Source organism: Pan troglodytes, chromosome 7 (genome assembly GCF_028858775.2).
Source record: "Pan troglodytes isolate AG18354 chromosome 7, NHGRI_mPanTro3-v2.0_pri, whole genome shotgun sequence".
NCBI lineage: Eukaryota > Metazoa > Chordata > Mammalia > Primates > Hominidae > Pan > Pan troglodytes.
In genome coordinates, this window is record NC_072405.2 from 71,327,828 (window position 1) to 71,351,243 (window position 23,416).

Genomic DNA, 23,416 nt, shown 5'->3' on the forward strand with positions numbered 1-23,416 from the left:
CTCAGGGTCCACTTGAATCATCTAATATGTTCACCTAATATGGAACCAGCTCCAGGATGCTGGATGGGCTCATTTCCTGGGGTAACTCATAAAAGGAAGGTCAGTGAGGTAAGCGGCAGGCTCCATGGCTGCACTGATTCTGAGGCCACACCAAAAGCTAATTATATGCCAATCTTAAATCCTCTCACTTCCGCTCTTCTAGGTGATTTACCTGGTAGAATGACCCACCTGTGCATCTCTGATGTCTAGGACTCCTCCTTAGGCCATGGTGCTACACTTGAAGATGTACCCCTAACATTGGGCCTAACTACAAGATAGTATGTCCCCCTATCCCCTGGTCTAGCTAGGCTGGTCTCTGTTATGGTTTGCATTTCTTTATTTGACTCGATTGCTAGTTTTACTCCCTTTCTGAGTCCAAACATACCAAGATTCAAATTCAGTGAGAAAGCTTAACACACTCAGTAATATTTCTGAAGTGTCTACCCTAGACTAGGTCCCTCACTGATGACCACACCATAATCTTTGGGACCTGTGAGTATGTTACTTTGAGTGGCTAAAAAGACTTTGCAGATGTAATAAAGGTTAGGGACCCTAAAATAGGCAGATAGTGGAGTCATTTTTCTCTTCTCATTTCCTTTAATGCTTCATCTGTGCCTTTGCTAAGATGTTTATCACTTTCTACCCTGAATTATAGGCACTGAGGTATCAGTTACCTTCTCTAATAGGCTGTAAGAACCTTGAAGGAAGAATCTACTTCTGCCTTATTTGTATTGCAGTGAATTACACTGGGTAGACATTTTTTAAAAATTGTAGATTGAGCTTATGATATCATGCAATCTTCGAAATAGACGAGTAAGAGATTTGATACGGGCTGCTCAGTTCCACCCAATACCGACATTTTGTTCTCTCCCACTCTTACTGGTTGCATAATAACCAACTATCGAATAGCTTCTTAGATCATTACAATATTAATAAAGTTCATTAATTAAAATGGCCCAAGTCACCAAGATGAATATTTTATAGGCCAGTCATTTCAAACATATGAATACCATCATTATTATATATTGATGTTATATTGATAATATAACATCATTATATTATATCGTTACATTGATAATATATCATTATATTATATTGATAATATAATATAATAATATATTATATATTATCATTGAATAATTTATCAAAAATATCTAGAAAATAGTTAATCCATGCTATATAAATTTTTTTCTATTAACCTAGGTATATAGATTGTTGAAAACATTATTTTGAGTTAGTGTTGTGATTTATCACATAACACATGAATACTAATTTAGCTAATAAATGTGTCATGTATCTAGTGAATAAGGCTGGAACACAAACAGGACATTTTTGTAACATTCCATACCAAGTGGTAGCTCTTAAGAAATATGAAAAAAGGAGCAACAGTGCCTTGTGATAAAGGATGAGTAACAGGCCAGAACCAGAGACCTTCCAGAAAGAGATAATTAGAGATCCCAGATTGGGACTGACAAGTTTGAAAGCCATGCTATTCAACCCAGACAGGTTGAGAACAGAGAAAATCATATATTCCAATATCCAGACTAATAGCAGCAAAGAGGTCATTTGTCAGAATTAAAGGGGCAGCAAAAAATGGCAGAAGAGTAGATTTGAGGATTCACTAAAAATGGGAACCTTGGAAACTGAGGCCATTTCTGACAAGAATCATCATATGCTTCCCATACAGAAGTAAGCAAAGCCTGGGGGACACATCCAGAGTTTGTAGCGGGAGGTGAAAGGGTGCATCTAGCAGACGTGAGAGACAATAGGACAGAAAAATGGCCAACTCTTTGCAGCACAGTAAGTAGATGGATCCTCCAAAGATGACCTCATCCTAATATTTGGGACTTGTGAACATGTTGCCTTGAATGGTGTATTAGTCCATTCTCGAACTGCTATAAATAAATATCTGAGACTAGGTATTTATAAAGACAAGAGATTTAATTGGCTCATGGTTCCATAGGTTGTACAGGAAGCATAGCAGCTTCTGCTTCTGGGGAGGTGTCAGGAAATTTGGAATCATGACAGAAGGTGAAGGGGAAGCAGACACATCTTACATGGCCAGAGCAGAAGGGAAAGAGAGAGAGCAAGGAGGTGCTACACACTTTTAAACAACCAGATCTCATGAGAACTCATTCACTATCATGAGAATAGCAGGGGGTGGTGTTAAACCATTCATGAGAAAAACCTCATGATCTAATCACCTCCCACCAGGCCCTACCTCCAACACTGGGGATTACAATTCAACATGATATTTGGGGTGGGGACACAGATTCAAACAATATCACATGGCAAAAAATAACTTCGCAGGTATAATAAAGTTCAGGGACCTTAAATAATAATCCTGGATTATCTAGGTGAGCTTTATCTAATCACATGATCCTGTAAAAGCAGAGAATGTCTTCAGCTGGGAGGAGAGATTGGCAAGATGCAGTTGAAGGGAAGGTCAGATAGATTGAAAGCATGAGAGGGACTTGACCCATCATTGCTGACTCTGAAGGTGAAGAAGACCTAGAACCAGGGAATGCAAAAGCCTCTAGAAGCTTAGAGTAACCCCGGGCTAACAGTCAGCAAGGAAACTTGGAACTCAGTCCTACAAGCACTTGGAACTGAATTGTAGCACTAAACGAAATGAGCTTGGAGGTGGATTCTTCTCAAAGCCTCCAGGAGAAAAACACAGCCCTGCTGACATGTTGATTTTAGATTTGTGGAACTCTAAGCACAATTCCAGCCAAAACCATCTGTTTTCCTACCTGCAGAACTGTGAGATAGTAAATTTGTGTTGTTTTAAACCATTAAAATTATGTCAGTTGTTATAGCAGGCATAGAAAACTAATATAGATAGTAAAAGACATCTTATAATTGACCCATTCATGACTTAAAAAGGATTTTGTCTATTAGTCTCTCTTTTACTTTGTTTCCCTGTTTAAAATATTAAAATGTCAAGATACTGGGAAATTTAGTATTATGCTGTTATCAGAAATGGGACAAAAGTGACTTCATTATTTCTTTGGACATACTCTGTAGAACCCTTACATTATATGATAGGATTTTCTAACGTCTTCCGCCCTAAAATTCAGTAAAGAAAAATGTAATGTGTGATTTGAAGGCTGGTGTGTGTGTGTGTGTGCATTTTAATGTCTCTTTACAAAAATGCTTCACCAAACTTTTATAATAAATCATTTTGAAAAATAATTATCCACTCAGTTATATAAATTTTCCTTGCTGATTTTTATTTAATTATAACCAATTTTGCTTCCAATTATAGCAATTGGTATTGTACAGGAAAGTTATAAAGATAAGTAATTGTTTTTAGTGAATCGAGCAACCTCATATATATTTTTGAGATCTCCTTCCTATACTTTTACGAGACAGTAGCAACTGAACATAAACTTTTGTAATATGAAATTAAAATTAGAATTATTTCAATAAGGGAGAACAGCAATTCTGGTGACTATTTAGCCCCTTGATGTTGAATCATGCCATACCACACCTGAATCGTCCCACTTGATTAGAGCAACCATTCAAGATACTCAGTGCCAATCCTGTCTCAATAATCTGTACTTGCTCTGAATGCCCATTTAAAAAGTGGATAAAATGCTAATGCTTTAGAAATTGTGTTTGTAACTGCAGTGTTACTAAATGATGCCTTAGACTAAATGTATTTTGGAAAGAACTTTGAGATTATTGAATGAGAGGTTATAGTAAATGAACTTTCACATTCCCTTTCCCTTCCTAAAGAAAAAATATTCATTTCATGGATTTAGTCTACCTTTGAGATTCTTAGTCTTTTCTAGGGAGTTCTAGACATAGAGTTGATACTCAGTTAATTTTTCTTTTATTCTCAAAAACATGGGCTTTCAAATTTAATTTCCTTATTTTTTCAGATTGTGGTTTACCAGTAAAACTATTCTGGAGTGGTATAAGAAAAACCAGACCGTGTGGCCATTTATCTTCTTTTTGATTCAAAGTGATTAAGTGGGTTGAAGGCAGGGGAGATGGACTTTCAAAACAGAGTGTTAGAAAATCATGTTATTTTTATGTATTTGTTTAATAAATAAGTTTATGTATATAAATCACTAAAGGGAAAATCATTCTAATGATCTTCTATGTCATTAGAATATGACTTTATATATCCTCCCAGATACCATACTTGAATATTGGTCATGCCACTTTATAAATGTATAATCTTGAGTAATTATTTAAACTTATCTTGGTCTTTAAAATTAGGATTATCAGAATCAGGCTCAAAACTGCTCTCAGAGGCAGGCTGCCTCTGAAGCATCTGCTTTCTTAGACAAATTAGGAGTTTCAAATGAGGAAAGAAGAAACCAGGTTTTTAAAGGGATAGAAAGTAGGAAAATGGTGGATAGGAAACAGGACTAAATTGCAGCTCCTACTCGGAGGGACAGAGTAGCATGTGGAGACACATCATGAACTTTTGCTCCAAGAACTTCTGCAGGAACATACCAGGAAAGCCAAGAGAATCCACCAACCCTTTGAAGGAAGCAGATTGCTCCTGGACCCGGAGAGACAGCCCAAATACTGTGAGTGCCCAAAGTGTGGAAGTAGGAAAGGGGGATCGTTCCCCCTTGAACACACACCCTCACTGGGAAACCTAAAGAACCAAATTACAGGAAGGACTTGACCTTACCTGGAGCTGAGATAATTCAGAGAGCCGAGCAAAATACAGGAGTAGAGGAAGCAGCAGGAAGAGCTCTGTGGGCTCTCTCAGTCCCCAGGGAAGCCATTTCTGGTCTCACAGGTGTCCTTGGGGAGGGCTGCCAGGGGAACTGGGAAAAGACCACAGGAAGAAGGAAGCCTCCAGCTGAACTCTGCAACAATTCCAAACGATTGCACAGTTTCTTGGACAGAACGTGGGGGAGGGGTTGAATACAAAGTGCAGATGTGGGCAGGTGGGGAGGCATGAAACCTGAAAGCTCTGCTTGCTTTCTCAGTCAGGAGGCTGGTAGCCTGGGGCACTGCTCGCCCACTGCCTGGAAACGAACTAGATGCTTTTGAGGTGGAGGGTGGGGGGTGCAATATGGGAGTGAGACTGGCCTTTTAAGTTGCATGGGAGTGGGGTGATGCCTGTAACTGCCAGCTTTCCCCCACTTCCCTGGCAACCTGCATTACACAGCAGAGGCAACCATAATCCTCCTGGGAACATAACTCCATTGACCTGGGAACCACACCCCCATCCCTCAAAGCAGCTGCAGCAAGCCCTACCCAAGGAGAATCTGAGCTCAGACACACCTAACTCTGCCCCAACCTGATGGTCTTTCTCTACCCACCCTGGTAGCTAAAGACAAAAGCCATATTTTCTTGGAAGTTCTAGGGCCCTGCTCAGCACCTGATCCAATTTATAATTTCCAAGTAGTAATTTGCCAATTATGGGTCAGGTTTTGTTTGTTTGTTTGTTTTGTTTTTTGTTTGTTTGTTTTTTGAGACAGAGTCTAGCTCTGTTGCCCAGGCTGGAGTGCAGTGGAACAATCTCTGCTCACTGCAAGCTCCACCTCCTGGGTTCATGCCATTCTCCTTCCCCAGCATCCTGAGTAGCTGGGACTACAGGTGCCTGCCACCATGCCTGGCTAATTTTGTTGTATTTTTAGTAGAAACGGGGTTTCACCGTGTTAACCAGGATGGTCTTGATCTCCTGACCTCGTGATCTGCCCAACTCGGCCTCCCAAAATGCTGAGATTATAGGCATGAGCCACCATGCCTGGCCACTATGGGTCAGTTTTTAATGATACTCGCTGTTGCTTCACAATGCAGTTGGTACATGTCTTTATCAAGTTACCAGGAAAACAATACTAAGGAGTTACCAAAGGTCAAATTCTCATGCAGCAGGAAATGAGATATTATTAGCTCTTTATGTGCAAGGAGTAGCTAGTTTATTGAGAAATCATAATGTGTTAGGGTATAAAAATAAAACTATGTTATTATTTGTCAGTAAGTGCCCCAAAGTACTCTGTTGAATCTCACCTTTCACACTTGCTGGGTGAGCTTCAATAATAGAATCATAGCTATAATCTTGACTTTCATTCATTTATTAAAACAGTCACTTAGAGTTCTTAAAACTCAGAATCTCATAAGCATTTCGTAACTCCTCTCTCCTTCTGACCCACCCTGAGAAGATGGAATGAAAGGGGATTTGGTCTGGCTCTCACAAGCTTTTCCCTCACATGTATTGCCCACATGTTGGCAAAAATGAAAGAGATGAAGTAAAGCAGCTCTAGGAGGCCTCCCTGAATGAGGAGGCAGTTCCTGTCTGGATGGTCTCACTGTTGACCTGGCTGGTGCATGGTTTGACAAAGATGGATGGGGTATTGTCAACTAGTCAAGGCTCATTCTTAGCTAGTCTCCCCAGTATTAGTGCTTCCATGTGAGATTTAGCCACATCTTCTGCCCAACTCCCGCTACAACCTTACCTTGCATTCCTCTCAAATACAGACTGCAGCCAACAATCTCTTCAGACATCCACTATCAACTTGAGGTCCACAGGCCTGTTCAGACTCCATCTTACATATTAGAAACTGGAAACCCAAGAATGTTCAAGTTGAAGGTTGTGTGAGACTCACCTTGGCCTGGCAGAAGCCACCATGCCATCTCTCCCCAGTGTTTTCATCCCCTACTCCACCAGCACAGAAATTCTGGTGTCAATGCAGATGTCCAGCTAGGGAAGAACTGTCAATTTCCTCTTCTTATAGGCACATCTAACTCTAATGAGTTATTCTTTTCAGGTTTTCCTTTCTTAGATTTGGAAAAATAAAGTGCTCCCTTCCACACCCTAACAAAGTCTGTTCTCCTGACAAAGCGGTATCTCTTCCCTTTCCATGTCACCTTGTTAGTCTGAGTGTGTATGGGGAGTGAGAATATTGGGACGAGAAGGATGTAAAGCCATGCTGCTGAGACAGTACTTCTCTGCAAAACCGGATGGGGCATAGCTGGCTCAAAGCTGTCAGATCTATGAGAGAAGAATATAGGTCTACCTAACACCTCTGTTCTCAGATATAAATCAGGGTTATGGGCTGAATTTTGTAGCCCCAAAACTACTATGTTGAAGCCCTAATCTCCAGTAGTTCAGAATTTGACTGTATTTAGAGACAACATCTTTAAATAGGTAATTAAGTTAGAATGAGGTCAATGGGGTGGGCCCTAATCCACCATGATTGATGCCCTTATGAGAAAAGGAGATTATGACACAGACATGTGCAGAAGGAAGACCATATGAAGACAGCAGAAGAAGATGCCCAGCTACAAGACAAGTTGAGAGTTCCTCAGAAGAAACTAGCCCTGTCTACTCCTTGATTTTGGACTTCTAGCCTCCAAAATAGTGAGAAGATAAGTTTCTGTTGTTTAAGCCCCTGAGTCTGTGGTATTTGTTATGGAAGTCCTAAGAGACTCGCATAGTCAGGAAGGCAAGAGCCTGCTGTACACATAACATCCCATGTTCAAATGCTCCAGAAGACAGTGTTGCCAAGTTGTTGTACAGGCTCTTACCTGCAGCAATGGTTTTCTGCCCAAGAAGGCTTAGGTTAACATTGGCGAGATTCATGACAAAATAGCAGGTAGGAAAGGGTTTTCATATTTTCTCTGGGGAATATATAGTTTAAACTTACCAGAGCTCAAGGGAGCAAACTGGATTCAAGAAGACTGGAACTTGGGTGAGATCTTCTGATTGGTCTCTATTATTATGTCACTTGGTTTAGAAAAAAATGATGTTAAAAGGGTTCAGTCCTCATTTTCAGTCACTGATTTGTAAACTATCCTCCCTTTTATTCAGTTTTACTATCTGTGTATTCCTCACAACTGAGGAAAGTGATTCTAATAAGCTATAATTTTTTACTTCTGAACCACTTGCTTGGTTCATTCATGTTGGAAAAGTAATCAATAACAATCATTTTAAATAAATCACGAAGACTTCCCTTATTCTTTCCTTTTAACAAAGCAAGTTCAGGAAAATTAATTCTTCTTTGCTTATTCTTGTAGTCAAGTAGGGAATTTTATTTTTGTCTAAGCTTCATTGCTACGGATAGTCACAGTGGCATTCAAATACTTGCCCCAAGAGGTTTAATTGGGATGTTAATAGAATCCATATAAAAGAAGTTACCTGCAAAAGTGTACATATGAACAGTTAAGTTTCTCTAGCAAGTATGGTGTGGAAAAATGACTCATTCTGACTGCGCAACTATTAAGTCTTTTGGATAAAGTGTTCTCAGATAATTGGCAGATAATTTAGGTCAAGTATTTCTTGTCTATATGTCTAATCCCATCCCCTTCCTGTTTTCTCTCTCCAAAGCTTTCCTCATGAACTGACTCTATATCTGTATCCATAAAGTTTTAATAATTAGTTACATTTTTTTAATTAAATAATGGTGATTATGGAAGCCACGGTCAGATGCCATTCACATCTCCTTTCAAGAGAAATCTGCATTGAAGAAGTCAGTTAGTTGACAGCCTGCAGCTACCAGTCCTTCAGGACCTATCACGGCTTACTCTCCAAGGCCACGTTCTCCCCAGTCTGCTCCTAGCAAATCACTGATCACAGCAAGGGCACAAACCAGACTATTTCTGCCTAATGAGGTCTTCCTTTAGCAGACCATCTTGCATCAGTCGTTGTTCAGAGGTACAAGGTGATCCAAACCCTTCAAACCCAACTCTCCTCCTTCCTTCTCTCCTGTCCAAGGTGTCAGACCTATATTGCGTACTGAAAACTCTCCCTGCCTATTCCTACTCTCCTGTGCCTTATCTTTCACCCATTTTCCCAATTTATTCTCTTGCATTTTTGGTGTCTGCTTCACAAAGGACTCTGCCCAGTGTGACAATCTCTGTACAGCCTGCAGAAAAAAAAGTGTTTTTAGAGAAAGGGGTAGAGAGATACTCTTCACCGCTACTCTTACTGCAGCAAACCATTACCTTCTGGGGGAAACAGAAGGGTGTAATTTAATATAAGATTCCAAATCTAGGTTTTTTTTAAAACATTTAACACTAGAATAATTAATGGAAAATAGATGAAGACGATCTCTCAAAATAAGCAAGTTAATCCCACTTTTTTCATTTAGAGTCCATCTTTTTATTGCCCACAACACTCTCAACTCAATTACATCTTACTTTAAACTAAAAACTAACATCCATTTTCAATAACTATACTTTAATAAACACATGCCCATTACTTCTTGTGCCTTATATCTCCCTGTACACAAAGAACATTATAAATATATTAAGTAAACAACCACATGCATATGGATTAATTACTTAGCACAAAAACTGCAAGATCCCTTAGAGATGTCATCTGTATGACAGGATTGGTGTTTACCCAAGGCTAACAGATATTTAGAATAGGAAGGTAACAAATGCAATTTAATCAGTGAAGAGCTCTAATTTACTTGTATCAAATAATATAATTACATAAGGCAACATAAGCATAAAGTTTCCTATGATAATGATTATGAAAAGGAAGAGGAAGAGCACATCAGTTTTTACTGAGTGCATTTTACACAAATTTTCTAATTATTAACCAATTTAAAGTGCGAACTCCATCACATGATCACATTTGAATTGTTCAGGACACAAATTAAACTTTTCTCATTAGAGGAATATGTGTGTTTTCATTTCAACTAGCGAAAAACAGAAGAAAAACACAGGAATGTGAAGAGTTAAAAATGAAATGTTCAATCTGTTATTTGGTTAGTCTTCAGGCTTCAGAACAAATCTTCAAGTCCCCTATTACACTATTCTTGTCCCTTCAGGGACTGCTCTTTTTCCCAGTGTTGTGTCCAAGTTTGGGAGTGTCCTGAGGAGCCAAGGTGCCTGAGTGGGGATTGTCCCTTTCATCCTTGAGTAATCTGATGCTATCTCTGGCTGTGTCTGCCTAGATAATCCTTCCAGACAATGTTTTGCTGGGTCCTTCTATCTACTCAGGATTTTACCTGAAAACAGATGTGTTCTCTTGTATTCCCAAGCCCTCCAACCCCTCTTTCTGAAACAGTTCTACTTCCACATGGCTCTACCCAAAAATGAGTGTAAAAGCACTCCTTTCTCTGAAGCATCAAAAGCACTCTGCTGGCCATTAATTTTCCATATTTCATTCATCTAATTCTAATTCACCAGTCGACATTATCTTTTTCAAATTTGTCAGAAACCCCTGCTCTCTTTTTTGATCTTTCTCTCAAATATTTTGTCTGTGTCCCTAAGCTTTCAACTTCCCTTGAAGGTTTAGGCTTTTGGATTGGAAAGCCAAAAGATAGCAAGCTTTCTCTGATTGCTGTTCTGTAGATTCTTCTCCTGGGGCACCAAGCACAATAGCAAACATCTGCTTTAAAAGGAAAAGAAAAAGGGGAAACTACCAAGAGAGGAAGAACCATATTATTCTGCCACTTCAGCATATGGCTAGACAGTAAATTAAAGTTTTAGAGTTGGGAGGAACATTAGAAGTTTCCAAATTCAACCTCTTTTCCTATCTTCTCTGTTGTATGTTCCTGACAGATGGTCAAACAGACTCCATAATTTCAGTGACAAATAATTCAGTTCCTCATAAGAGAGTGCATTCCTTCAAGAATCATTAGACTTCTTAGAAAGTTCATTCTTATATTTAGTAGGCATCTGTTTCCATTATGGGTAACAGAAGCTGACGGGAATAATATTGGCCTTGGATCTAAACAGCCAGAGATGGTTCAGATAGTCTCTAGAAGCTTCAGTTTCTTTATCTACAAAATGGAGCAGATGATATCTTTCAAAATTATTGGGAAGATTAAGTGAAATAAATATACATAAATACCTGGTATACTGTTTGTTGTAGTAGATGTTTGCTAAACATTAAATCTGTGCACCTTAAAACATCCAGTAACAGTCCAAACTCATTCATTCATTTATTCATACAATATTGATTGACCATTTATCTTATTCCAAATCCTGGAATAAACCCTGGTAGTATAGCAGAGAATAAAACAAACTTATACCTTGGCATAAGGAAAGAGTGTATCCAGTATAAACACTGAATTACTAATGTGAGAAGTTCTGTCAAGTAAAAATTCTACTTAGTATAAAGAGAGCACATGCAACAGGAAACATTAAAAACATCTATTTTCAATCTCACACACAGACACAGACAGACACACACACATACACACACACACACAAAACCATAATGTATTCTCTCCCCTTACAGAGTCTTTTTATATCAAGAATAAACACTCCAAAGTCTTTATCTATTCTTCAGATAGCATGGTTATTTGATGGCTTAATGTTTCCTATTACAATGTGGAATGTTGAAAAATCCTTTTTTATGTTAACTTTAAACTTAATAAAGAATTTATATTATTTTAAGTTCTTCATGTTCTTTCTGTCTCTTTCAACGTATACAGTAACAACTGTAAGTATGTATATTCCTTTTATAGTTTGCCCATTGTATGTGCTAATTTTTATTTGCTATTATATTTTCTTCTTCAATGTTGAGAAGGAAAATAAGTTTTAAGAGAAACTATAATTTATTTCCTTTTGGAAACTTATTTTTAAAATTCCTTATATCTAGATTGAATTTCTAAGTTTCTCCTCATCACTAGACCTACTGCTGTTGTGATGTGACAAAAAGTGCTTGGGTATCATCCTTTATAAGGAGACATCCGAACTAAGTACCTATAGTCTCATGCTTACTCTGTCTAGCTGCCCTAGGCTCCTGCTCACAGAACACAGCCCCCAGAGACCAGGTCTCTCCCTCCTTCCGCACACTTCAGTATTTAAGCCATCAGTCTGATTTTATCTCACATTGTTCATTTTCTTCTGGTTTTAAGAAGAATTTGCACTTGGAGATTACTTGTACATTTTGCATTTCAGGCCTGGAATTGACCCCATCAGAAGCTCCCAATGAATTTGCACTCTTTACCCCATTAATATACATTTAACAACCAAAGTTGTACTGATATATCAGGTTTTAAAACCTCAGTAGACGATGTGCTTGTTCCCGAAATACTCTTTCCCTTTCTTTGTAAAATAAATCTCCTTGGAGTTCACTGTGCCTTTATGTTAGAAGAATGCATTTTAAAGAATGTTCAGATAATCTTACTTAGCCCAGAATTCCTATCCCCTTATCTGAATTTCCTCTTCTTTATCTCTTTGACCCTGGAATTCAATAAATTTGAATATTAATTTTGAGATTCAATCATCGAGTCAGGTGAGTTTCCCAATAAAGAAATTGACAAAGTCTCAGTTGGACCTGAACGAGCCCTGAGAAAAATTACATTATATCTCAGTTTCCTCAGCTGTACCAAGGGAAGTTCACTGGCATTGGGCTCCTTGGCCACCGCACTGAAAATAAATAAATAAATAAAATTGCACATGTTAAGGAAAGGAGGTAAGAGGGAAAGAAGACTCCTTCGCCTTACTGAGTGTCTTTAAGTTCAGCTCCGTTCTTGACCCACCCCACCCATCTGAATTAGCTTGCTTCAGAAGAGCCAGTGGGACTGCGCACTAATCACAGCGTGTTTCCCAGGGGCTCATGCACCAGTCCCGGAGTTTTTCCCAGCAGGGCTGTGCACCAATCATAGCGCCTCACCCAGAAATGCCATGCACCATCATGAGGTTTCTCCCAACCGGGCCATGCACCAATTACAGGGCTTCTTACAACGGGGCCCCGTGCCCCTGAACCAGTCCTGACTACACACCTTCCCCAGCAGCTACCATGCCAGGGCCCGAGGGTAACGAGGCAGGCACTTGTCCTTGAAAAAAGGAAGAAATATCACCCTCCCTCTGTGAATACATGTGATTGTTCTCACTGTCTCCCTTGAAAGCTTTATTCTCGGAAGTACACGCTACTATGCTACGGCAGATGTACAATCTGGGAAGTTTTCCAAATTCATCACTGGAAAGCATGGAGTATTCAGCATTAGCGCCTCCGTGGAAGTTTCTGTCTCTGCCTCAGTCAGTCTGGCTGGCAGCACTGAAGAGTAGACGGTTGTCCAGAGGCTGGGTAGGTGGGAGCTGGAATCCTGTGACAGAGGTACTCCCAGCCAACTTCTCAGTTTGCAGAGCTGTTAAGGTTTTCCCTGACAGCTGCACACATGCCACATGAGCAAAACGGTCCACTGATGAGGCACCAGCTTGAGATTTTCTGAATAAGCTAACCTCTGGGAAAGTGTAAAGTCATGAGCTTCACCGCGCAGTATCTATAAGGGAAGGATGCAAGAGCAATTGTCATTCTCATTGCTTCCAGCACAGGTGGAAGGAGACACTGCGGATGGTAACTTCCTTACCAATTTCCATTATGTGCCCTGATACTTTAGATCCTGAGCAGAAGCCAAGGAATAAATTATGAAAACAACGATTTGTTCCCCTAATATAATGCAGGTTCGTATCAGGGCTATAATCCCTGCCATCTAAAACACGGGATCAAGTTGTCCGACTCTCAGAGGCCATTAAAAACATTCACGTATTTTAGAGTTTTTCACAGTTTCAAGTACGTAGTTCAGTGTTTGTCTTATGAGAAGTTCTTGAAGCTAAGTAGCAGCTGGCCTTCTTTATCTTGCATTACCCATTATCTCCTACATTGTAGAAGTGCTTTCAGCCCCGAAGCAGGTGTTATTGTAGAGAGGCGCACTGAAAGAAAGCCTGGAGGATCTTAAGTGCCTGTGCTCTAGAAGGTAACCCGAGAAAGAGGAGAGATGCGGGGACATTCCATTGTGTCTGATCCTGACGCTGTTCCAACTGCACGGCTTAGACAACAAGCAGAGCGGGGGATGTTGAGGCTGAGCGCTAGGGTGGCTGCCCTCTGGGTGGACTTGCCTGAGTTAAAGGAAATGGAGGATTCTTGAATATTTTCAAGTAGATTTCCAGTTGTCTCAAGATTCAAGAATTTTTAACATAACTACAATATTGTTGCTATTGGTTTGTGGATTTTGTTTTTTAATCCAAGTGAGAAAAACATTTGGAATATTTGAGAATGTTAAATTCTAAAATCGTTAATAAGGCCTATTAAGCCCTGCGTGTTCTGGGTTCTGTCTTCCTCTGTCACCTCATCTCAGGCCACTCACCTGTACAAAAGGAAAGAAACTACTTTGTTTTCATTTTGTTTCTAACAAGATTTATCAAGGCAGGTTTCATGGAAGTGAGGAGGTATGAGCTGGCACATTGTGTCAGTTAGCTATTTAATGTGGCTGCAAAACAAGCCACATTAAAACATAGTAGCCTAAAGTATCAATAATAGCCATTATTATTGCTCACGAATCTAAGAGCAGGCTAATAGGTCTTCTGGACTCTCTTTAAATTATTCATGTGTCCATGGCCAGCTTCAGGTTAGGCAGGCAGCTTTGCTGATCTTTGAGCATTTTTACATATTTGGAGATAGCACTGCTGTTAGCTGGCCTATAATGATCTTGGCTCTTCTCGGCAAAATCTTCCAGCAGGCCGTCCTGGGCTTTTTGTCTGGTCATGGCAGGTTCCGAGAGAGAATGCAGGTTCTCAAGGCCACTTGAAGCCTAGTCTTGAGCTGGCAGACTTCACATTTCTCATTCTGTTGGCCAGAGAAAATGAAGAAGCCAGCCCAGATTCAGGAGCTGGAGAAATGCACTCAGTCTCTTGAAGGAAGGATCTTCAAAGTTGTATTGCAAAGGGCATAGATAAGGGTCCATTTTTATAATCAAATTACCACAAACTTCAAAGATAAGTAGAAGCACAACTGGCAAAGATAATGTGTAAATATGCATCCAGGTATAAGAAGCAATTTGAGAAAAGCACAACACAGGTTCTATAAAGGGCTAAGAGAATTGCTGCCAGAACAAAGATTTTGTGTGTGCAGGCCTAGAAGAACACTCAGGATTTATGAGAAAGAGGACTAGAAATAACACCTGGGAGGACCTTCCATTCCACACTAAAGAATCTATGATCAGTTGAAGCAACCAAGAATTATAGCAGTTCTCTTGTGCAGCATTGATCACTGATCCCCATTTCCTTATTCTGGAAACTGCCCCCTTCTGTGCATTCAATGATAACTACTCTCTGTTAGTGTACTTATTATTTCTCTAATGTTTATTCTTCACTGTATTAGTTCTCTGTCTCTGTCCTCTGTTAATTTGAGGCCACTCAACATTCTCTGCTTAGCCTTTTATTGTTCAAAAATACCTCCTCAACGATTTCATCCACTTCATTAATTTTCACTAATGTCATTTGATGGCTGTCAGATCTATAGCCCTCCCAGATTCTGGAGAGCTGTGATCTTGTTTATATAACTGCATCCTGGACATACATCTGCAGTTCTAACTTAACTTGTTTCAAAGACAATCTCCTTATTTTGCCTTCTATGCTCCTCATTCTTCTGTGTATTCTCCTAGTTAAAGACCACTGTTATCCATTCAAATACACAAGTCAGGAAGTCAGGAAACACCTGAACATCCTCTCTCTCCCTCATTTCTTACATTGAGTCTGCAGGTCCTGAGTCAGTTATATTTCCTAATATGTTATCAGTATCTGAATGCTCTATTTATGAGCTGTGGCTGTGGCTCATTGGGTGCTTCAAATTGTGTAGGAAGGACAGAGATAATTTGCCTCACTTAATTTTAATTGGAAGATGGTTTTACTGATGTCTTAATGATATCTTGACCAAGTCATATATAAGTAAAAAATTATTTTTTGAAGCATTCCATAATTTGCTTCTAATAACCTAAGATTATACACCTCATTACAAGAGGCAGGTGTGTTATCCTGAAAGACTGGCAAGAGCATGCCTTTCAATGTAACTTTTGACCTTTTTATGCACCAGACCCAGAAATCTTGTTTTCATGTGACTTGCAGTCATATGGCATATAGCATTTCTCCATGGTCAGTGCAAAGGCTTAGCCCATCTACATCTTGGCACGATATGAATTGGGCTCTTCCTCCAAGTCTGACAACAATACACACAATGAACACTGAAATTTCATAAGTTCTGCTCACCACCTTAAGCAAGGGTTATTTAAGCAGCTTTCTAAAAACAACATCTTATGTGGAACCTCACACATAAAGCAAATAAAAGAAGAGCTTGCTTTGTTAAAGTATGGATAAAAGTACCCAAACTTTGCCCCTGGTCTCCATCCCAATATTTCTAATCACCTCCTGCAAAGCCCTTGGAGCACTCTAACTAATCTTAAGGCTCTGAAAAATCCAACTAAAAATATCACGAACCTAGGGGAAACATGAGACCAATATACTCTAGGAAAAGAGCAAATGTCATTTATACAGAAGTACATCATGACTTGAGCTAAATCTGATCAATCCTAGACAACAAAAAAGAAAAAAGTTGCATTAATCATAAAAGAATTCATATTTTATTGATATATAATAATTATACATATTTTTGGAGGTACAAGTGATGTTTTGATACGTGTATAATATGATCAAATCAGGGTAATTGGAATATCCATTACTTCAAACATTTGCTTTTCTTTGTATTGGGAACATTCCAAATCTTCTAGCTATTTTGAGATATACAATAAATTATTGTTCACTGTAGTCTTTCTACTATACTATCAACTCCTGGAATTTATTCCTTCTATCTAGCTGTATTTTGGTCCCCATTAACCAAATTCTCTTCATTCACTCTCCCCCCTACCCTTCCTAGCCTCTGGTAATTGCAGCACTATTCACAATAGCCAAGATATGGAATCAACTTTTGTCCATCAATGGATGAATAGACTTTTAAAAATATGGTATATACATACAATAGGATGTCATTCAGCCACAAAAAAAGACTGAAATCTTATGATTTGTAGCAACATAGATAGAACTAGAGATCATTGTGTTAAGTGAAATAAGCCATTCGTAGAAGACAAATACCACATCTTCTCAGTCATATGTGGGAGCCAAAATAATGGATCATATCAAAGTGGATTCAGAATCTTGACCAGACAAAGAAAGAGAGAGGACGTCTCCCTCAATTCCAGTAGAACCTCCTCTATGTCACAACTCTAGAATGAGGCTTTTTCTCCCCAATCTTCTGTCATTGCTTCCCTTACCTGGACTGCCCTGATCATATCTTACCTGGATTCTTGAACTAAACTACCTGGTTACCCTGCTGTTAGTTCCTGACCCATCCAGCAAATGAGTAGAACACTTTCCAAAGTCATCTCACTAAAACCAAATATTATCTCATAGCTTTATTATCTGTGAAATATGGAGTAAAGTTCAAATTACACAGCTTTCCCCAGAAAAAAACCACCCTTGAGGAGTCCCTGACCAAACTCTCTGGTCAATCCTGCCTTTCTTAACTCACGTCCTAAACGCCAGTAATCCTGGGAAAAATTAGAGATCTTCAAACTTGCTGCATTTTATATCTCCATATCTCTGTAAATATTGTTCTTTCTGCTTACAATTAGCTTTTCTCTAGTGTCTAACTAGTGCAAGCGCATCTATCCCTATGCAGATTTCATATTGCCTTCTCCTCTCTGAAGACTTTTCTAATCCTCTCACCTTAGCCTTGATCCCTCCTTCCTTGCCTTATCATGGCACTTTTTACATGCTCAAAATGTTTCACCAATCATACTGTATTACAATTATTTCATGACATGTCGTTGTGCCAAACTTAATTGCAATTTCTACAGGTGAAAGGGCCAAGTCTTATTTACTTTCTCATCACCCACACCTAACACAGTACATGACATCAGGCAATGGTTTAGTGACATTCAATGAATGAATTATGGAAGCAAAGCTTTAAGAAAATAAATATAGGAACAGCATGGAAAGTGAATCAGAGAGAAAGCCACGTGCACGGGATCAGTTAAACGGGTATTGAGATAATCCTGGCTGGTGATAATAATAATGAGGTAAAAATAATAATGAGGCAGAAAATTGTCAATGCCTATGGAGCAAGGAATAATATTGGGTATCTCTGAAAACAGAATCTGCAATACGCAGCAAGAGTTTGAAAGGGCAGAAGGAGTAATTGACAATAAATCCAAAATTGAGGCCAGAGCCAAGAATGAATGATTTTAATAACAAGCCTTGGGAAAGCAGGAGGGAAGCTGAATAACTCAGTTTTGGGAATAATAAACATGGATTCTATGCTGTGCACAATGCTAGCTATTGCTGACATGTTGCTTTTTTGTACTCTCCTCAGTTTTGAAGGCAGAAATCAGGGGAGAGTGAAGGCTCAGAATTGTCGACTGCGTGACATATGTCTAAGAGCACTGAGGGTAGTCATGGTCAAGGCTGTAATCTCTGCCATTTGCTCTTCTCTCACATTGGAGAGCATACAATAGTAAAATTTTTTAAATTAAGGGAGTATTTCCTGCACCTTAAAATGAATGGTCCCAAATGAAGGAATTTTTTTAAAGAAACACATATTTTATATATATGCACACACATATAGTGCACTTATTTCTGTATATATAAAAACGCAAAAATAAATATACAAGTTTTAATATACACAAACATACAATGTTTGTATTGGGAAACTGAGCTTTTGAGTTTTAATTTTTAATGGCCTCTGTTAATTTTCACTCAACCAGATATCTAATTTGATCACTGTATTTTCGTGTCTGAAGTATATTTTTCAAGGGAATCCATGTTAACAATACTGAACTGTTCTGTTAAACTTTTAAATTATTGTCAGGATTTTTTCCTTACAGGTCATTCATTGTAATGGAGTAAGAATGAATCTAAATCTGGATTAAAAGATTTTGGTGAATTGGGAGTGTTTTTTCCCCAGACTCAGAATTAATGACTTAATGCTCCCTGAAGATTTCATATCTATAGGCAACATGCACCATCTTGCTGAGTTAAAATCCTAGTAAGGATTGGATTAATTCTCCATTTCTAATGAGAAGAGAATAATACCAACAATGATTCTAATTATATCTTGGACTTGAAGAGTTCATTCCTTCCTAGGAGCTAAAGGAAAGTCTGCATCTGTTACGTAATTTATGCATAAAGACAAAGTCATTTGACAAAGATTACACTGTATGATTAGAATCCAATGTGATAGAAATTCTGCATTTTTGATTCTACATTTAGTTCTCTTTGCTTTAAGTTCCCAATTTAAAAAAAAAAAAGAAACAATAAATTGTAACGTACAAAACGAATAATTCTAATTTGATGTGAGGAAGATATTTCTGAGAGACATTTGTGAGATTTGAGAGTGTGGATTAGAAGAAGCTGTGAAATTTTTTTACTAGAAGTGTTCTAACATAAAGCAGATTCATGTATGTCTGATCTAGTTTGTGGGGATACTATCTGACTGAAGCAAGGTGAAATAAATTATTTATCAAGATTTCCTGTAGTCATAGAATTCAATGATTTCTCTTTGATATGCTCTGTTACATTTTTTCCTAATAAGACTCAAAAATACATATATAAATGCCAAATGACACTGTTAAATTGCTTCCTTTTTGCAGGGAATAAAAGGAAGAGACTTGGGCTGAATCTTTTCATGCTTGCCTCTCTACAGTTTATTTTCAAAACTGCAGCCGGCGTAATCCTTTAAAAACATAGGTCAGACCATTGCAGCCCCTAATCAACACTCTGCATGGCTCCCTGTTTCACCTGGAGGAAGAGCCAAGTCCTTTCAAAAGCCAACAGAGCCCTACATGATCTACAGAGCTATCTCTTCCCCACCTCCCCACTACCTCCCTAGCCTCATCCTCTGCCCTACTACTTGCCTACTCTGTTCCAGCCACACTGGCTGCCTTGTGGTCCCTCTGCTGGGAACACGCCTGCCTCAGGGCCTTTGCATGTGCTGTTTCCTCAGCCCGGGATTCTCTTCCATGAGTTATCCCTATGGCTTTCTGCCTCCCTTTCTTCAAGTTTTTTCTCAAGTGTTACTTTCTCAATGAGACTATCCTCATTACCCCCTAATTAAAATTTCAAACTTCTTCCACCTCCAGTGAATTCTTTTTTTTACATAATATTTGTTACTTTCTCACATTCTTCATAACTTGCTTACTTATGTTTGTTTTTGTTGTCTCTCCCCTCCCCCCAACCTCTAGAATCTCCCAACTTCTAGAACATATGCTCTTGATGGGCAAGGATCTTTGTCTATTTTAGTTGATGTTTGTTGATTAATTTCAAAATGGTGTCTGTCACATATTAGGTTTTTCATATGTTTTGTACAAATGAACTAATACTCATTAACTAAGATGAGCAATGATTACAAGTGACTAGTAGGTAGCTTTTATTTTGCAAAAGATGTAATTTCTATATAAGCATATTTTAGTCAGAGGAGTAAAAAGTTGCCATTCCTGAAAAATTACTCAAAGATATACTCTAGCAAATTGAAAGACAACTGAAAATAAGATGAAAAGGCAAAGTATAAAATAATTAAGGCTGAATATCAATACCAATAAAATATAGAATGAAATCTTGTTCACTTTGTTAACCTTTTTAAATATAATACACATTTCAAAAACAATTATTGAAAGAGAAAACATAATGTAATAAAATAATGTAATCATAAAGTGGATCTAAAAGTAACAGATTAAATCAGTACAAACTGGGAAATAGAAAAAAGATATAAGGGACAAAGTAAAAATGGGGAGAATAAGTTCCCACTATTTACAAACAGCATCAATGGAATATGCATTATTTTAGAGTAATGATGCCATGAGAAGAAAATGTTCGAGTACTTTTCTTAAACCTGACTTCCACATAACAGACCTTCAAATCCTTGAAGAGAGTTGTCATGTCCCACCCAGTGCTTAGTATGTGTGAAGCATGATAGACTTTGAACTGTCCCACATAGAACACAAGTTCAAGTTCTTCTCTCATCTGAGTCCCCTACTCAAGCTCCTCCTGCAGATTAGATGCCAGAATTGGACAAAAACTTCAGCTGTGGTCCCTGCAACACAAAGGAGAGCACACACACCCTCTCACTTGCTCTAGATATTTTGCTTTTATGAGTCACCTTAAGATCATGTTTTTGAGGCTATGTTAATGACTCTCATGGAGTTCTTCCCAAATTTAATTCCTCAGAATTACGCTACATATACTCTACTGTGTACAACCAAGTGTAGGACCTCATTCTTTTCCAACTAAATAACAATTTGATAGATTTTAGCTCGTGGCTATATCATGTCAGTGCAATTTTGATTCAGCATATTCATGAATCATAAAGTTAATTTCAACTACAAATTTGGGAGAGTATGTTATTTCTTTATTTAAGAAATATAAGTTATTGGGAAAATGCTGAAAAAGATAATGGAAAGGACGGAACCACGCAACAATCCACTAGAAACCTCCCTTGTGATTGACATCAATGCACTAATAAGCACTATTGAGGTAGCGATTGAGCTACTTAACTGTTTTTGAATTTCATATTTTTCTATATTAAGAATAAGAACAATTTAAGATTTTCCCAATTTAAGAATGAGTCCTGGACAATTATTTCTTTAGGTTCTTCATCTGCTAACCCTATCATAGAAATAAATTCGGATATGCTGTTGTCATTAGAAACACGCTGGCTTTCTTGTGACGTTTCTCGGGATATTTACACATTATCGCTTAATAATTTATTCTAAAATCTCTTTCAAGATTCATATCAATAATTTGCATAATTTTTCTTCCTACTTTTTGAAAACTAGGAAATTAATTTGATATAGCTACACAGAAGCTGTTCAAAAAAGGTCAAACAAGTTCAAGGAAATTAGTATGATATGCTGCATTATTATAAAGCACACTGCTAGATTTCTCTGTAATTATACTTTTAATTCTAAATCAATTACTTTGAGAACCTATATTAAACTTTGAATGATGACCAATTAAAAACGTCTTTAAATGGCATTGCCCTTCAAAATGGAATTAGTGCTAATGAAATAAACTGCTTTTGATATTGTGAAAATCTGATTACATGATTGCTTCTGTAGCTAATTGGACAAACTTGCATATTGAATGCTTCTAAATATCTGCTTCTCTTCCACCTACTTTTCTATCATTTGGCAGTGATGAGGAGGGAGAAAAGAAGAGGTCTCTTAGTTGAACTTAAGATCTTCAAAAGCCTTTCCATGATTTATTCACGCTTGTCCTGTCCTTTGGTGTTGTTATAGGAAGATATTTAAACTTGCTTGGGTGTTATTAACATTCCTGGAGTTATGATTAGTCTTGAACTGTAGCCTGTAGTGGAATTCCACAGAAGGGTAAAGTCATAGTATCTTATGTTATTCAAACTTATCTACTATGCAGAATGAAAAAATAAGTAACCAATGAATTATTACTTAGAATCTGCTGTTTTAAGAACAAGAATGTTAAAGAAAATTTGTATATTTAATTGCTTGGGAGGTCAAGGCAGGAGGATCACTTGAGTTCAAGACCAGCCTGGGCAATGTAGTAAGACTCAATCTCTAAAAAATGTCTTTTTAAAATCTAGCTGGATGTGGTAGCACACGCCTGTAGTCCCAGCTACTGGGTAAGCTAAAGTAGGCACTAGAGCCCAGGAGTTCAAGGCTGCAGTGAACTATGATTGCACCACTGCACTCCAGTCTGGGCAATAGAGCAAGACCCTGTCTTGAAAAAAAAATTAGTTGCTTGATGGTGATTTTAAAATTCAGAATGACTTTAGATAGTTTAGGTTATGTCTCTATGATGTAAAAATGGTCAACTTAGAAAAATGTAAAGAGTAGGAAGAAATCTCTCAGACAATTTTGGAGGTTCAAATATACTTGACAATTCAGAGAAGTTACACAGGGTAAAATAAAGAGGCAAAGAACCTGAAGACCACGCAGATTCCACATCTTGTGCTTAAACATTGGTGTTTTCGGTCAGGTTGTTACAACTCCCTGAATTGCAATTTCCTTAGCTAAAAAATGGAGAAATAATATTTTCCAGAATTGCCTCAGGACAATTTCATTCAAATTTGGAAGTGTCTTATGAACTATGAAATGCACTGCAGACTCCCAGAAATATAATCTCTTTTTCCATTCATCCCCTAATTCAATAAGTATGGTCAATTTGGCAGACATGTATTATTTAAACCTTGAATCACCTATTAATCATCACCTTTGGCAAAGAAAATGGAGATGCAAAAGTAGGTTCTGTATAAAAAGCTTAAATACATGATCTGCAGCAAAGCTGTATTTACTCAGTTAAAAAAAGAGAAATTTATCTTAGAAGCCAGTTTTAAAATGATAATTAACTGTTTTGTGTTATCTAGTTAACTGATTCTTCAACAAACATAGTTTGAAGAAGTTAGACCTTTTGTTTTATGCAAAATAAATTATCATCAGACCATATTTTCTAAGCTGAAAAATATTGTATTTTTATACTATTGTCTTCTGTCCATTTAGTTTATGTACCTTAACTGCTTCATGGTGCTCTTGGCCAGAAACAAATTATTTCTAAATATTATGTTTGCATTTTGATCCTTTATCTTAACTGTAAAATTATACATAGCTAGTCTTTTCTCTTATAAACCCATCTGTGGTTG

General features: G+C 38.0%; 1 protein-coding gene and 1 long non-coding RNA gene across 4 annotated transcripts in view; one reads left to right on the forward strand and one right to left on the reverse strand.

The window, feature by feature from the left end:
• Positions 1-4,807, reverse strand: part of LOC107976326 (uncharacterized) — a 28,179-nt gene extending 23,372 nt beyond the window's left edge. The window contains exon 1 of the long non-coding RNA XR_001720210.3: positions 4,694-4,807. This is a non-coding gene — a long non-coding RNA (uncharacterized LOC107976326). The remainder of the gene's footprint in view (positions 1-4,693) is intronic.
• The window catches only part of NKAIN3 (sodium/potassium transporting ATPase interacting 3), a 750,443-nt gene that overhangs the window by 428,783 nt on the left and 298,244 nt on the right, over positions 1-23,416 (forward strand). The gene's annotated exons all lie outside the window — the stretch shown is intronic.